Raw genomic sequence first — 18,567 nt, 5'->3', positions numbered from 1 at the left:
ATATATACATAATTGCTAATAAATCACCTCATGTAGAATTTAATTACCACTGTAAATCATCCAAAACTAAATAAAAAACTTGCCATGTTGAAAAAATATTCACTTGTCAATAAATGGCATTGACAAACACAATTAACCTCAAAGTTTATCTGAAGAATTTCTGAGCTAGTGAGCCTGAATCACATAATTTTTCGCGCAAGTCTTACTAATTGCAGCAATCAGTTGTAAAATTATCTACGCTATCGTGAAATGCAGGAAATTGTCATTTGAAATGTTATATCATAGATGGAGAATGCACTATTTGCCCTTGTCTATAGCCTCTTCGTAGCCACTGCCTAAATTAAGATATCTAAGTGCAACTTGATACAAAAGACAGCCACAAAACAATTCAATTTCATTCTTGTTTTGGATACGGCAGCAAGTGAAACCGCGGTGCCGGCTACAGAGGTAAACGTCATCTGGAGCAAAGACACTATTAAATTAATTAACCTCAATTGAGTGTATTCCCAAACTTATTTAAAGAAAGACATTGACATGAAACAGGCTGTCGTATTCTACGTTACCTCTGCGGTCGTGTCTTATAAACAACCTCTTCAACTTTTTTTTACAAAAAAAAACAGTTTCTCGTTTACTTTTAACTGCCTGCAAAAGATAATGCCAATTTCCTGACAGAAATTTACTAAATTTGAAGAAAAGAGTCTGACAATCAATTTTTCTTTATATTAAATTTTTGAGGCACAGAAATGATTGATGATAAAATCGGTTAACACAGGTTTTGCTCTAGAGCTCAAACTGGAAAGAATGGAAGATTATAGCTTTTTAACTATTCCTGTGAATTTTATTGCCCCAAGTTAAGATAACTTTCTCAGAGACTTAAATAAGTTTTCCCATGAGCCAACGTAAGAGGAACGAAACCGGCGAGCAATTACTCTGCCACACTTCGACGCATTTCTGCATACACTAGAGGCACAAAATTCACAGGAATGGTTGAAAAGCTATAATATTTTTAGGGCAACTATTTTGAGCTTTGGGCTACTTTTCTTTCGATTTTGTCGACCAGTATACTGCCGCTCCATGCATATTTGTCTAAGCGTGCATACGGTTTGTGTTGAACATGGGACAACTATGCTTGGAACGGTAGTATAACGTACACAAATTTATTCAAAACATGGAACAAATTGAATAAAAATTATTTTCCGTGAGCTATCGTCGTCATGTTCGCAGACCTTAAGGTTTAGTTTTGAATCGTGCTCGGTTGCGAAACTTAGGTAATTTGGCAGATTACAATTATAACAGAGTGAAAACAAGAAACAAAAATATTCGAAAATAGATAATTTACATTTGTCGTGTTTTGATGAAGTATTATCATTTCTTTGTTTAACAACAGAGACAAATCGAGCTATGTTTTTTACTCTTATAGACAATGAATGTAGCCGAATGAAATTGGCTTATAAGATATTCCGATTATTTTTATTGTCTAATTCTCCCAGTTTACTATCCTTTTTTATATTCAGATAACTTCGTTGTTGAATTTAAAATTTCGCATTTTTATTTATTTTTGGTTTTAAATTTTTTTTTTTTTTTTTTATTCTCGCTTATTTTCCGTCGGTCTAGTTCCGCCACTGTTATTATGCCAATCACCGACGCCCGGGGAGGCGACTCCACCCAGGACCCTAACTTACGACCCGTTTATTAACGGACCGGCGCCAACGGGTTCACTTCCTCATGCGATGGAAGGTGTGATCCTAGAGATTTTTCGCCTCAGAAAATCTCCCGGTGTCGGCTAGGATTAAATCTAGCCCAATTGGGTTGGTTGTGAGTGAATCACGCCACCCCACAACCGTCGACACCTATGTTGGCGTTGGGATTCGAACCCAGGCGTCGAGCGTGGTTGGCGGAGACGTTACCAACCACGCTAGACCCCCGCCGATTATTTTATATTTTTTTAATTTTTTTTAAATATTTTTTGTGTTTACCCATTTTTTGAATTTCAGATTTTCTTTTTTTGCCTTTCTCCTAGAAAGGTATAGCAATCACTTGCAAAACCGAAAGTATAAAAGTGCTCCAAAGGGCCGAATGGCATATATCACTCGACTCAGCTCGACGAACTGAGCAATTTCCTTATGTGTGTGTGTGTGTGTATGTGCAGATTTTTATTCTCACTCACTTTTCTCAGAGATGGCTGGACCGATTTTCATGAAATTATATGCAAATGGAGGTCTCGTTGTCCCATAAGACCCTATTAAATTTCATTGTAATCGGATTTTTAGTTTAGAGGTTATGTATCAAAATGTAAAAATCATGAAAGATCATTATCTCGAAAACTACACAACCGATTTGAACAAAATTGAACGGGCTACCTGAAATACTCTTAACTTTTGAATTTCATAAAGATTGGGCTTGTGGTTCAAAAGTTATGACAAGAAACGTGTTTTGAAGACTACTTAATTTCACTCATGTTTCTCAGAGATGGCTGAACCGATTTTCATAAAATCAGTGTCAAATGGAAGGTCTAGTTGCCCCATAAGACCCTATTGAATTGTTTTGCAATCAGACTATTATTTTTTTTGTTTCATTCTGTTTGTTTTTTTTTCTGCTATCCTTTAGATGGTTTTAAAGTTTCTTTTCTGCTTCATGTTTTATATTTGATCTGCTCTGCTCTTTTATTTGTACGGCTATTACAAGCAACTGAGAATTTTTTTTAATTTCTAGTTTCCTAATTCTTCATATTTCAAATTCAAACATTTTCTGAAATTTTGAGGTTTTATTTTCGATTCTGTTTTCTTTTAATTTTCTATTTTCTTTCTGTTTTTTTTATTTTTTATGAATGTATTTTTTGTCCTTGTCTGATTTAATTTTTCTTACACTCGTAAGTGTTCATGCCTTTCCCATTTTTTCTGTTTCACTGTAGTTTCAATATTTTTCATGTTATGTTTTTTTTTTCATCTTTGTATTTTGATGTTTTCTGTTTTCGCGTATTTAGCATTACTTTTTTTGAATATTCCGAATTATTTCTTAGGTCTTAAATTTTGGTTTTGTTTATTTTTATTTATTTTTTGTTCTTGTCCGGTTTCTAATGATTCAGGATTTTGAATTACTCTAGTTTTGGTTTCAATTATTCAATGGTTTGAGTTTCTGTCTTCCTAATTCGCAGATGGTTTAATTTATTGTTTTGCTGTGTTTCTGAAATTAATCGATTTATTTCTTTGATTTGTGTTTTTTTTTTCAATTTTTTGTGTTTTCTATTGTTCACTGGTTTTGGAATTGTCTAATCTTTTGGTTGAATATCTTCTTTACTGAGTCTCTTTACTGTATTTTATTTATTGTCTTTTGTGGTCTTTCATATATCCTCTAACCTCTGCTCTCTTTTTCACGGTTCTATTCTCTATTTTCTTTATTAGGTGTTTGATTTTTCTTCATCTGCCTTTTTTATTCTAACATCATTAAGTTTACTTTTTTGCCTCACTCTGTTTTCCTTTTTACCTGTCCTTCAGATTTTTTAAAAAGTTTTCTCTCTTGCTTCATGTTTTGTATTAGTTCTACTTCTCCATCACTACGACCAAAACAAACAATTGAGAAAGTTTGTTTTTGTTTTTTTTTTATTTTTTTATTTTTCAGTAACTCTAGATTTTACGATTCGTTTATCACCTTCGTTTTTTATATTTATCTGATTCCTAACTTTCCTTTTTTTTCTTTCCTCTTTTGTGCTTTTCAGCTTTTTTATGTTTAGCTATATTTTTGATATTCATCAATTTGTTTTCCATTTTACTTTTTTAATTTTTTTGGTTTCAATGTTTTTTACTATCGTGTTTATTAACATAATTTTTCATTTTCCGTTTCCTTCAGATCTTTTTTTGCAGTTGTTTGTTCATATTACTTTTAATGTTTTACTTTATTTTACTTTCATTACATTTTTTACCAATTGTTTTTTTTTCTCTGTTATCATATACAGTTATTTATGCGGGGTATTCATGCCTCGTGAAAAACCCGGTAATTAGAAAATCCGCGTAATTCGAAAATCCGTGAAAAAACCGCGGTAATTGAAAAATCCGCGTAAAAAACGCGTGGTTAGAAAATCCACGTGAAGTAGACCATCAAAAAAGGCTTTAGAAAAAAAAACCCGAGACGCTCTACGACTAGCATTTAAAATTTTCCTTTTTCACGGTCAGTCGAACAATTTTTTGAATTAAAGCGATAACGCGTAGAAATACCATGTTGATTCAAGAAACCGTGTAAAAAACCGCAGAAAAACCTCGTAAAAAATCCGCGTTAAAACCTGACTGTACATGATTTTGATTGTAGGCGGGACGAGCGGGCCAGCATTAGCTGGCTTTCCGAATTTGCTTTCGGCTCAAATAAATCACATGCCAGTTGGTCACATATCTCAGCAGCAGCATTGTATTTTTCAGTGAGTGTTGTCAGAGTGTCTTTATCCCTCACTGTCGGGAGAACACAAAAGTTGCGATCAGCATAATATCCAATTCTTAACACCAAACTACCCTTCTTAGGGCAACTGAATAAAGCTATGTCTATTTAGAATCTGGAAAGGATAAGGAAAAATATCATTACAGATCATTCAACGTTCTTGCGGTTTTTATTACGGACCACGTTGGATTATTATCAACGTGAGCGTGAAAAATTTTTTCTCTCCTCTCGGCTTCCATCTGGAATAACTTTTGACTCACTGCACGAAACACCGTGAAACTTATACTGCAGAAAATGGACGCCTAAGTAAACAAACCGCTGTGAAAAAATCTTGCAGCGGTCACTTTCCGTGCCGCTGCAACACATTAAGTTATTTCGAATTCTAACTAGACAGAACTCTAGGTAATTGGAAATAACCATTTTTTCGAAAGCTGGCAATATTTAGTACAGCAACGAAAAAAAACCTTTTCTGTCGTCATGGATGTTGCTCACATTTTAGAGCGCTCGATGCCATCTTGACGAATTGGGATAATACTTAGTTGAAACAGGTTGATAGATATGGATTTTTTCACATATAATTCGTACTCCAATACTGCACAAAACCTGCAAATCGTCTCTTACTCCAAATAGCGCTTCAAGTGTTGTATTATTCTCGTAAAAATTTCTTGATTTGAGTAAGCAACAGTAGATTTTATGATTCATGAAACACTTTCAACAATATATTTGTGAATAGTGTGCGTTGTTCTACGTTAGTTATGCGGCCGTGTCTTGGATACAATCTCCTATTTTTGAATGTCAAATTGATCGTTTTTTTTTCATTTTTCGATTTCTCGATTTCCTGAGTTCTAAATCTTTCAATATTTGGTTTTGTTTTTCTGCTATCATATTCTACGATTTTCTATTGTTAATTTTCTCCATTTTTTATAATTTTTTTTGCACTTTTCTTTGTGTCATTTGTCTTTTGATTTATGTTATTTTCTCTCTGTCTTCTGTTTTATGTGATTTTTCATTTGATTTCTTTCTTTAGGCATGAGTTTTCCGTCTTTCCTCTCCTGCTCTGTCCACCGTTTCTGTTCTCTGTTTTGAGTCTCTTGTTTTAGAACCCGCGTTCTGTTTCCTGTTTTAAAATTTGTGTGTTTTGTTCTTTTTATGAATATATGTTTCATTTCACTCTCGCATTTCTAATCTTGTCCTGGTGCTTAGTGATTGTTTCATTGGTCTAATACCATGAACTAAAGAAATTCAGCTTATACACGTTTTCACACGGTCTGAGTAAATTCGGTGAATATCGACTTTAGTGTGTACGACAATTTCTCCTAACGCACAAATATCCATACTCTCATACACACAGATAGTTTGTTTCAAGTGGTTCTGGCCCTGTGCAATGTTTAGGATTCGATATCAGCGAAGTCAGTTGTTCGAATTGGAGATTGTACCACCAACAGGTATTCAATAATGACGCATTTTCCAATCGACAGTAGTTATCGACGGTTTGCATAGGCGAGTAAGGTGCAAGTGACACTCGATAACTTCTAGATTCCATTCACGAGACTCAACCTATGAAAAAGTTCAGAGAGTTTGTTTCGATAGCAATTAGTGTAAATATACAAAAAATACACTACACTAAGGTCAGTCCTCGATTGACTGGCAACGAGCTAGAATACGCGAAAGGAAGCCATAAAATGGACCAAGAAAATCTAATAAGACAATTTTTGGCAGGTGCAACTTGTAAGTAAAAGTGACAAGAATTGCGCATAGTGGGAGAAAATATGGTAAAAAAAATTCTCTATGTATGAGTACAGTCATAGCCATACTCTGGTAAATGAGTGTAGAATTTTTACCTAAATCTAAGAAACTTATGATAAGAGATTATGAATAATGTTTCTGACGTAACTGCTTTTAGCTAATATTGCCTCAATAGCGGTTGGAACCTGCCTTGGATGGACATCTCCGATGAGTCCAGTGTACAATTCCAACGACACTAGCATAAACCCGCTTGATTTTCCACCATCCACAACGGAAGCATCCTGGATCGGATCGCTTCTCGCGCTGGGTGCTCTCATAGGTATAATTTTTTCAAGCACCTTACTTATAAACCAGATCGGAAATAACACCAAACTACTTCAATTTCAGCTCCATTTATCGCTGGACTCTTGGCGGCAAGGTATGGCCGTAAATTAACCCTACTCGGAAGTTCCACTTTTTTCATCGTCGGATGGATTCTGCTGCTCACGACAAGCACGGTTGCTCAAATTCTGGCCGCTAGATTGATCCAAGGTTTCGGCATTGGCTTCGTGATGGCCGTGCAGGCAATGTATGTTGGTGAGATTGCGACTGACAAGTACAGAGGCGCGTTAGGCTCACTAATGCCGCTTTGCTTGGTTTGTGAGTATCGCTAGCTTGAAACAAAACAAAATTCCTGTTTTCTTAATCCATTGTAGTTGGTGCTTTGTATGTCTACGCTGTTGGACCGTACGTAAGCTATCAGGCATTGCAATGGGCTTGCATAGCATTACCAATAGTTTTTGCAACAGCTTTTTTCTTCATGCCAGAAACTCCTTCGTTTTACATTACTAAAGGGCGGCGTGAAGATGCTATAGCTTCTCTTTGTTTTTTGCGAGAAAAATCATGTGACGGAGTTGAGGAAGAATTAAACGAAATAATACAGAGTGTAGAAATAACTCTAAACAGCAAAGCCAGTGTTACGGACTTATTCAAAAGTAAAGACACTATCAAAGCGTTGGTCATTTGTACGGGATTGATCAGTTTCCAGCAGTTGTCCGGAATCAACGTGATCCTTTTCTACACTCAGCCGATCTTCGCTAACGCGGGTGGCAGTATCTCGCCTGCAGTCTCAACAATTTTGATTGGAGTTGTATCGCTGTTTGCTTTTGGTGCAACTCCGCTAGTAGTGGATCGACTTGGTCGTAAACCACTTTTGTTAGTTTCCGCTGCCGGAATGTGCCTTGCCTAAGGAACCATGGGATTGTACTTCTATTTGGACTACCTCAAGTCGGATGCGGTGAAAAGTCTCAACTGGCTGCCGATTTGCTCGTTGATCCTGTTCGTTGCGGCTTACGCCCTCGGGTTCGGATCACTGCCGTGGGTGGTGCTGAGTGAGATATTTCCCGCAAATGTGAAGCCGATCGCTTCCTCGATCGTGGCGTTTAACTGTTGGATGCTGGGCTTTCTTGTGCTACAGTTTTCCTCCAGCATGGATGCAGCCATCGGCACGCACTGGTCTTTCTGGATATACGGCATTATGTGTGGATTGGCGTTTGTATTTACGCTGCTGATCCTTATGGAGACCAAGGGTTTGAGTTTACGGCAAATCCAGGATAAACTTAACGCGTAAAAATTTAAGTTCACCTAAATGTGAATCGTTAAAGTTCGCTCAATTTCAAAAGTAAGATACTGATTGAAATTTATTGATATAATATATAATAAGTAATCACATAAAACAATTTATACTTCTAGTTAACTAGTTAAATTATGAAATTATGATCGAATCGGATTGAACTATGAGTGGAACATAATGTATAGCGAGGGCGGAACATTATACTTTGGAGGATCATCGTTATGAGCGCTGAGCTTTACTTGCTTGTTTTTACTATCATCACTTATCGTGTCGCAAAGGTTTACCGGAATAACTCACAATGCCCTCTATTCAACATATATGGAAATTCAATAAATATATTTTTGATATCTTTCAGGGTTATAAATTTGATTTCATGCTGAAGCCATAAATTTAATATTAATTTGCCTTTGAATAACGCAAACGATGCATCTTGGTGGGATAATAATGCTTATTTTTAACACCAACCGAAATTTGAATCATATTATTGTCATGAATGTCATACGTATGCAAATAAGTTGGGTGCTGTTTTAAATGGATTATTGTAATTGTATTGTTGAGTTTAAATCTCTGGTGATCCTACAAAATACCATGCCAAAAATCAACGATGGCTTCGATGCTGCATACTCCATTAGGATTTTAACAAGTTTTGCAGCCGACTATTACCTAGTACGGAGGACAACAGCGTCTACAAGTCAATTGCATTTTTCTGTCAAGGCACTGGTATGTATATTTTGGGTAGCAAGGTGCGGGAGTTTTGGCCCCACCTGAATAAAAATATAATTCTCCCTCGAATATAAATAGAGGCAAAACATATAATTTATTATTGTAAAAAACCAATTATAGATATTTGTAATTAAGAGGGGATATTTGGCTCTAAACCTCGATAGCAAATTTTGGAGAAAATTACTTTATTTCAATTTTGACATCAAAACTGTCTTGATATTTGGTAATTATTACAATCCTGTGCAAATTTATTGATGGCTTCCATAAAAAAATACAGAAAAATCAATAAATTTCATTCACTCGGCAAACATAAATACACATATTTAATTCTAAGGGTCGTTAAGGTGACCAGTTCCAAGTAGTCAGAATTGTAATGAGTGTCTCCAGAAAAATATGATCTCAAAACAGGCCAAAACTTCGACAATTTTCAATTTATATTATACTTCGCATTCGTATCTGCCTTAGTGAACTGTAGTATACTCCCCCCACAATTATTGAACTCCCACAATTACGGATCACTTTTGTGTCTCATGTTATTTAACTCAGTTAAACTAACGGTTCGAAGCCATGTAACATTTTTGCAGTAAAATATGCCATGCTTTGAACACAGAAAACATCGTTTTTATTCCTAGATTGATGTGTTTTTCATAAGCGTAAAATATTGTCTTCCAGAATCTATCGAAATATTTGTCGTTTTTCTCAACCAGCGTAAGTAGCACGCTCATTATTCATAAGGTTTATATGTGATATTATCGATAATTCTCGTGCAAAAAATGACTCATACATAAAGATCAAGGTAAGTTCTTCACGATTCATCAAAATGTTGATGGTTGATAACAATTTTTCTGTAAAAACTAGTTATTTTTTAAGTGTTCCATAATAAGGACCGAGACAAGATAGTTCTCTATAAATATGGATCACTCCGATTCAAATGTGATTTTCAACAATTAAAACGCCCTCTCAACTTCTTTTGAGCTCTAAACGGAAGCTAAACAGTGCTGAGCCTTTGAACAATATTATTTCCAAGGCACGAGGAACAGGAAAGCTACGTAAAACGGGAAACTGTTATGATGTACCTACCGTTTACAATGGTTCATTGCTATCTTCGGAAGCGACAGACCTGGACTCTCGATCTAACTGCAACCTCAAAAGCCACATAAAATGTGGCCAGGCCATGAGGGATCATTAATACGATTTGAAACATGTTATTTCTTCAAATTACATAATTTTAATGAGGTTTATTGAATGAATTCGTTATTCGAGAATATAAAATCTGTTCATCCAAAAACCAAGTTTAAGAAGAAATCTGTATCCAGAGCACGATGAACGAAATTAATTCAAAATGAAATTCGCACGCGCATTTGAGTCACTGCCCACTTTTCGAAGGGCTTCAGAGAAATCCTTGTAAATCGTGCTAACAAGCACCGATATCTTCTCGTTATATTCTCGCGTTATCTATCCAATTAGGTACTTCGTTGATTTGATGATGTCTATTTGACAGAAATATTGTGTGCTAAAAGTAGAAAAACCGCAAATATTCTGCTCTGTATATTTTTATTCCTTTGACTGAACCAATGAAAAACATACTAGTGAACAATCGACAATTTTACTGTGGTAACGTTTTTGTAGTTTTTCCACATATTTTTTTTTTATTTTAGTTATGTTGATTCGTGAATCGGTGATGCTGCATTATAGAGGATGCTTAAACTTCATGTATTTACACAAGGAGGACTTGAGAGGAGACTTCTCGATTCCGGAAATACCCATATTAATTGGTTTTTAATCGTTTTATTCTGTTTTCATGGAACCGAAAGTCTCTATTTTGAACTTCAAAATGGCGTCTAAAGTTGATTTTCGGTCGCTGAGCATCATTTTTATTCTGAAAATATCCATATTAGATGGTATTCGACCATTTTAGCCAGTTTTCTCGAAACCGGAAGCCACCATCTTGAAATTCGACAAGGCGTCTAGAGTACTTCGGGTATCGGTTCTAAAAATACTCATTTTGGATGATATCTGGTCTTGCTTTCAGCTCTGATTGGTCGAAATTTGTGTTCAAAACAAGGCTTTACAATTTTCAACAGTGCAATACTGGTATCACAAAATCGCAATTTGGATGCATGGCTAATTTTCCAATCGATTGCTGTGTAAATGAAGGAAATCCGCTGAAAGCTGACTAAGTTTCAAACATTGAGCCTGTCCAGGTTTTAATATTTTTTTTATATAGTTATTTTTGATTTGTCTGAAACTTTGCATAGACGTTTCTATTGGCAAAAGATGTCATTTTGTGCTATTGGTTTAATTTTTCGGAACACGACTCATTTTTGAGAAGCTATTGAAAAATGCTATTTTGCTGATTACAAATATTTTTAAGAGTCAAAACTGTTTGTTTGATCGGTGTGACGTCTTCAGCAAAGTTGTAGATAATATAGACCGTTTCGATAATTATAAATACACTTACGATCAACCGTCATTTCAAATAACGTGCAGTATTCAACTAAACGTTGGCTGCGTCCTGTTGTTTACATCCAAAAGAAACAGATGCTGTCATTTTTTCTAACATTTAGTGCGAAATTTTGAAAATGCGTGGCCTTTCTCCCGAGCAAAGAAAGCGAATTGTGCACAAATGGGGCACCGTGAGTGGTCTTTCTATAAGAAAATTAGCCAGCGAAGAAGGTATAAGTGTCGGAGCAGTTCAAACCGCATTGCGGAAGTATTGTGAAGAGTGCACATTTACTGATGCCCCAAGACGTGGTAGAAAACCCGGGCCTGTTGATCCCACAATGGACAAAAAGGTTAAGGAATACTACAAGCGGCATCCTTCAGTATCAGTACGAGATGTGGCGAGAAAGCTTGGAGCCTCGGCGAGTAACGTTATGCGTGCCAAGGGAAGAATGGGTCTGCTGACCCGTCGGAAGCAGGAGCAGCCAAAACGAAATCCAAAACAAGCTGAATCTGTGAAACCGAGAGCTCGGAAGCTTTATGACAAACTTCTGACCAAAAAAATGGGGTGTGTTATCATGGATAACGAAACCTACATAAAACTGGACTATAAGACTCTGCCAGGACCGCAATTTTATACATCACCATATTATCATACACCGAAAAATTCGGCAAGAAGGTGATGGTTTGACAGGCTATTTGTGAATGTGGGAAAATATCTCGTCCATTCATTACGAATGACACAATGAATCGTAAAATTTACGTGAAAGAGTGTTTGCAGAAAAGGTTGTTACCCATGGTTAAGCAGCATAACAATCCTCCAATCTTTTGGCCCGATCCTGGGTGGTATAAAACAAATAATGTCATATGTGTCCCAAAGGAGATGAATCCTCCAAACTGCCCTGAAATTCGCCCTATTGAAACTTTTTGGGCTTTGACCAAGGCAAAGCTGAAGAAATATGTCAAACCAGCGGACAATGTTGAAAAATTTAAAAAAAGATTGGCTTAAAGTGGTAAAATGGTCAGAGAACACACTGTGCAAAAGCTTATGAGTAGTGTTAAGAGAAAAGTTAGAGAAAAATAATCCCAACTTTAATTGAAACTGGAAAGTAAACACTTATTATCTATATTTCAGAATAAAATGACCCGAAAAATCCTGTATTTTTTGTTTTATTCAAGAAAGAAGATGTATTTATAATTTTCGGAACAGTCTATAATTTTGTCTTTCCGCATTTTTCAATAGCTTCCCAAAATTGAGTCGAGTTCAAAAAATTGAGCCAAAAGCACAAAATGGCATCTTTTGCCAATAGAAATGTCTATGCAAAGTTTCAGCCAAATCAAAAATGGTCGAATAAATTGGTGGTCCGTTTTTTTTTGTGGAATTGCTCCATTTGAAAGTGGACAATTTTCGTGACGCTTTCGATGTTTTTGGGTTTTCAATTTACATTTCATTTATTTTAAAGTGCCACGAATAGCCATGCTCCCCTCCCTAAATCGACCACATGCTCGCCTTCCCTGCCCCTTCCCACTGAAAATCGACAGAGAATTTGGTATCAGTATTCTGTAACGTATCTCGAATATTTCCAGAATAAACCATTTCACACTTTGCATTGACTAGCAGAGCTACTAATTCTCGCCTCATTGCATTTAAAATCTTTAATCGCTTTTGAATTGCATCGAAGCACAGCGGTAATGTTAATACTCGTATATACGAACGTAATAGCTTTGCAAAAGCAAGTCAGTATGAGTGGTTTACATGCAAGGTTGCGGATACAAGTGGAGTACAGTCGAACCTGTTTTTGTGCGAGGGATAGGAACAGCACGAAATAAATCGCATAAAAAAATCATTTGAAACTTCACGTGTAACTAATAGACAATATTTCCACATCATTATTGAAAAAATCTTTTTGTATGCGGTGGATAGGGACCGTATATAAAAATTCTTGGTTGAAAATAACTCGAAACTTGATGATTCTTATTTAGAAAATACCTTTAAGGACATTTTTGAACATCTGATTGATAAACGTAACTTTTTTAAACATACTAATCTTTCCAACCGCTATCCTTCGTAGGCTAGCAATACATAACTTTTCCTTACTAAAACTGGCTCGAATAGTAATTGGCTGACGCAATACTTATGTAATGCGTTAACATTCATTTCAAGGATCGGAAATTTAAATGGCCGAGAATTTTGTCGGTTGTGGTCCTTTTACATGTACCGCACAAAAACAGTCATACAAATAAATAAAAACGTATATAAAATGTCACACACAAGAAAATTCGCACAAAACAACGTCGCACAACAACAGGTCTGACTGTATTTCACTTCCTAGACTTGTATGCAATCAGCTGCGTTGGTTATCGGGTGTCAACTCTTGAGTCTTCATAGGTAACCCACATGCGTGACTATTCAATTGAACATTCGCGAAGCGAACTCATCAAATCAAAGTACCAAGAATCGTTCGCATACACTCAAAAATTTCCCGCGCACAGCCTCACTTTTGTGTAATAATATGATAGAATTAGACATAGCACTGAGAAATAGAATAAAAAATTTGAAAAGTATTTCTAGCTACTGTCTTTAATGGATCTGTCCATGGATAACATTTTAAAGTTTTTTCATGAGAATAGAAAAAATGGGTAATAGACAAATCACCTTGCATAACTGCCATCCAGTTTATGTATTCAAATAGATTATTTACTCATTCATGAGCAGATTTGAAAAATTAGAAGGGTTTTGTACAAAACCACGACCGCAAGGTTGACATAGATTAACATAGATCTGTTTGTTCGAGAGTGATCGCAAGTAATGAATTAAAGCAAAATTCTCTTTTGACGTAGTAATACGACTTACTTTAGTAGGGCGGCATACCGTGGAAAGTATAAAGAAAATCAGCCCCCCTAAAATACATATTATCTTACAACCACTGAACTTATTTTTCAAATTATGCAATTTTCTCAGTTCCACAGAGAGATTTTATTCCGTATTAATATGAATGTATAAAACATAAGTTACATTTCGCGTTGCTAAACAGCCGAACCTAACCGGTGGAGCTTTCAGATATGCAACAAAATAACACGTTGATTCGTGTTAAAATTTTAAAGGAAGACAATCAGATTCTTTTCGTGTCGGATGAAAGCAGACAGCAGGAGATGTCGTGCTCTCAGCCACGCATCTTATATAATACTTTTTTGCGTGTGTCATATTATAGCTGTGCGACTAGATAACAATAAAATTCTGTTCATACAAACTTGATGGAGTTTGGACTGCTGCTGTAAAGTCAAAAACCCGTCTCCCCTAACACGTTCCAACGGTTTTAAATGAAGTGTAATACAAGTTTTGAAAGGAACTCAACTTTTTCTTTGAAATCGGAATAGTTTTGTATACGTATACCGCTTATACACAATATTATTGTGTTATGATGAACATCAAAATTATTGCGTATCTGCAGCTGATTTTGATTGATGACGACAATATCGCACGCTTAGCCTTGGGGCTAATAGCGGTCTCGATCAACTAGATTAGTTGAGAGAATTCGTTATCGATATTGTTTTTTTAACATTTTGCATGTGTAGGATAAGTACAACGATACACCTTGCCCCAGTGCTGAGTCGAGAAAATTTCTAGCTCGAAAGGATCCTCGACTCGACCGGGAATCGAACCCGATATCACAACCGTGTGGGACCACGGGGACCACATGAATTTAATGAATGTCATTCACTAATGTCTTCCAAATATGTGTAATAAGCTTGGAAATGACGATTGAAAATTGCATTATGTCATCGCATAATTGTGTCGCCTTTAGATGAAATACGGTATCCACACGGACATAATGTTATCTTTTGTCTTGTCTAGGTTTTGTTTCAGATCTCGCTTCGAGAAGTTTATTTTAGACCTATGTTGTATTTGGGTCCGTCTTTTTTTCAAGTTGTGTGATTTCCTCAGTTTCCCTAGTCAAATAGAGATTTATTCTGTATGAAATACAAATTTACGAAACATGAATTTCATTTCGTGACCGTTCGTTGCGTCGTACGCTAGTAGAATGATTTGTTTGAGCTGAAGCTGGTTCTTATATTGGATTAATATTCTGTCGACTAATACATTAATAAATCGAATGCATGCATGCAGCTCAGTTGTTCCGATTATCTTTTCACACCCATAGAGGACTGTAAAGCTGTAGTTATAAAAAGGTTGAGTTTTGTTTATGTCGCAACAAAGGACTTTAACCGAATTCAGGTTTCGGAAATGCAAAAGAGTTTTGCTTGAATTAGATTATAACATCCAAAACATCTCACAGCCCGGACGAACACATACGATTCGCATAGATTCTCTAGGATTCCTCACATTGGATTCGTGAGCGTCTTTGAAAAGGATTCCTGAAAAAAGAATCCTCGGGAATGCCCTGTATATGGCTCTAGGATTCTTGAATAAGAATCGTGAGTGGGAATCCTCCGGATCGTGTTTGCGGTTCCCTTCACGATTCCGTCACCGTGGTAATCGGTATCCTGGGGATTCTTACTCAGGATTCTCTGCGTGTTAGTAAGGGAGGTTTTACTCTTATATTTTATACTATCTTTTCGTCAATTTGCGTATGAGCAGAATCGCGCCAAATGGTCTGGAAATACGCAAAAGTTTAATCGACCGTTTTTAATTTGAATGAAACTTTGCACACGTATTTGGTTTAGCAAACTGAACATCTTTCACAGATGGAGAGGTTTTTATACACCCATGAGTTATATTCTAAAAGGGCGTATGCCTTTTGGCATAGGTTTTATTCGAAACATTGTAACCCAGAAACCGTTGCACAGTGGTCAGAAAAGGCAATTCGACGAACTTAATTCATTTGTGCTTAAACGATTGATGTTAGCCAAAGACAATGTTCAAAAGAATTGTTCACAAAAATATAACGGAAATGTTGATAAGAAAATTTTTTGATCATGGCCTACTATCATGAAAATAAAAAAAATAACTTTTGATACAGCGAAGATACATGAATAGTTTCTTTAGCAAAGTTGTAGAACTTCTCAAAATAAGAAACATTGCAGAGGAAATTAAATGTCTATGACGTCTATTTATTGAAATACAAAGCATTTTCGCTGTCAACCCCCACAAATTTAGTTTTTCTAGCATAACTTTTTAAATATTGTTTTTTTCAAGAACATAATTTTCTAGACAAATATGACCAACATGAAAACACAGGTTTCTTTCAAAGACAGCATGTTGCTTCAATCGTTCTGTACTAAGTTAGAGCGTTTTTTCATTAAATAATTTCCCAGTTTTAAATGCATATAGGGGAGAAAGAGGCAAACCGGTGCACATCATCAAATTTTTTTTAAAGCTTAGACATTGTACTATAAGCTAGTTAAACATTGATACTTAACAATTCATAAATGAATGAGTAGAGTGATGTTTTAGGTATGTATGTTTCTGGGGTTTTCTATACAAAAAATGCACCAACTGCTTGATGAATGAACGATAATATGTGAATTTATAAAACAGATAACTCGCAATACTTTCAAAATTAGTGCGAACACTTCTTAGGTATATTTAGTTGTTGATAGGTGTAAAAACCCGATCAAACGATTATAACAAACGGGTAACACAAACATATCTAAACTTGAAAGAAATAACAAAGCCTGTAATATTTTTGATATGCCAGAATGATAAAAAGTACAACATAATATCAAATTCTGTTACCATACACTTGAATGTTTAAAAGTGTGTTTTTCTAAAGCATATTTAAAACAAAACTTGTTATTCAATCAAGAAAATATTGTACATTCTAACTAATTCTGATCTTTTTCTGCCGAAAACCTTACAAAACTTGCTATAATTTGTTATAATCAGTAAATGATTTTGATAGAAATTTTGATATTTTAACTATTAACGAGACCAAATTTAGAACACAAGTTGATGCGAAAAGTGCATAACAATATATCAAGATTTGTTATAATCCTGATATTTTTGACTGATCGGGAATCTCTCCATCTGTGAAAAATGCTAAGCAAAATACGTGTGCAAAGTTTCATTCAAATCAAAAATGGTCGAGATTCGACCATAGGTCATTTGGCGCGATTTGTCTCATATCTAACATCTTTTTTAAAACTTTAATTTTCTGTTACTGTCGAGGAAACTTCCCATTTAGATAAAACCCAGAATGTATCGTAAGTTGCAACGTGTTTTTTTTGGTAACTGCTCACGAATATTGCATTCAACAAACTGGAGTGATTGCAACGCTTTGTTTGCATATTGTCGCCCAATCTGGATGCAAAGTTTACTACAATATTTCCATTCCAATACTACTTGTCAATGAACCAGCGTCCGACTAAGTAGGATTTCCTGTCACTTGTCACTTGTCCAACACAAATGAAAAAAAAAAAAAAATAGAGAAAAACGTGATTTTTAAAAAACCGAAAATTCACTATGACCACCTGCTTTCTCGCTTTATGAATGGATCATTACTCTTTCGTGCTGTCCTGCTAGCGTCTGGCTGCTTACCACGACTCTCGGATAGAGTAAAGCGATCGATCCGCACGAGCTTCCCAACCGAGCGCGATCGACGACGACGAAGACGGCGACGACATGCACTCAATCGTCGCTCGTCACTTCACGGTTCGGCCATTCCCGCTTGTTGTTATTGTTATTGTTGGTCTCACACCATACATTGTTATTTTTATTGGCCACTCAATCTCTGTGCAGTGTGCTGTTCGCCACTGACCGCTTGTGATGATGATTTCTTTTCCCCGGTCCGGGGATGAGGCACACTACTCCCGGCGGAACCATGGACCGACTGCTGATGTGTGTGCGGCCCATTATTTATGTTATACTTTGAGGCACAAATTGTTTTCCATCTTGTTATCCGCACAATTCTTTACATTTCGCGCCAGTATCGGAATGAAGCGCGTTGCTGGCATAAATCAATCGTTTCATCAAAGTTGAAAGCGAATTTGGCACCCTTCTTCTAAAGAAGGGTGAGTGGGTAGAGGCAGCGTTAAGAATGAAGGAAAATGGTGTAGATATGAATGTTTCAGTTTTTGTTTGAAAACTGAATTTAGCCCGCCATTGAACTTGGCACTGAGTGTTTCTAGGCGAAAAAAGCAGAAGTAAGCATGATAATTTAACATAGAAAAGGTTTACTGCGCTCTCAACCATTTCCATTGACGAATAACCCTACATAAAACAATTGTTATTTGATGTTTAGATTTACTACGAACGTATCGCATTAAAAAATAAATAAAAATTTCTTGAAACGCTTTCCAAAGTTGTTGATTGCCTTTTGTTGGCACTCATTCCTAATTTTACTATTGGGGGATTAGAGTTTTATAAGGTACACAATTTTCTTGCAACTTTTTGAAGAAACCTCTCTGATTATATATTTTCGAGATGGTAAATTTTTTTCGCAATTTTATAACAAACAAATTCAAACGTTTAAGTTAGTTGGTTTCCTAGTTGACGTCTGGGTGTTGACGTGAAAATCTTTGACTAGATGGCTTTCCAATTAGATCGCTCTTGTTATTTGGTCAATATTGAAGGGATTTGTTGATCTTAGTGAATTCATTAGATAGTTGCTTCAAGTGCAATTGGATTTTGCTTTGAAAACAAGATCATAACGACTTAC

The 18,567-nt window shown here is 35.9% G+C and overlaps 1 protein-coding gene and 1 pseudogene across 4 annotated transcripts in view; one reads left to right on the top strand and one right to left on the bottom strand.

Annotated features, from left to right (window-relative positions):
- The window catches only part of LOC129725539 (four and a half LIM domains protein 2), a 356,638-nt gene that overhangs the window by 152,790 nt on the left and 185,281 nt on the right, over positions 1–18,567 (bottom strand). The window lies entirely within an intron of this gene.
- On the top strand, positions 5,873–8,065 carry LOC129725541 (facilitated trehalose transporter Tret1-like; annotated as a pseudogene).

Source organism: Wyeomyia smithii, chromosome 2 (assembly GCF_029784165.1).
Source record: "Wyeomyia smithii strain HCP4-BCI-WySm-NY-G18 chromosome 2, ASM2978416v1, whole genome shotgun sequence".
NCBI lineage: Eukaryota > Metazoa > Arthropoda > Insecta > Diptera > Culicidae > Wyeomyia > Wyeomyia smithii.
This window is presented reverse-complemented; position numbering and strand designations above follow the sequence as displayed.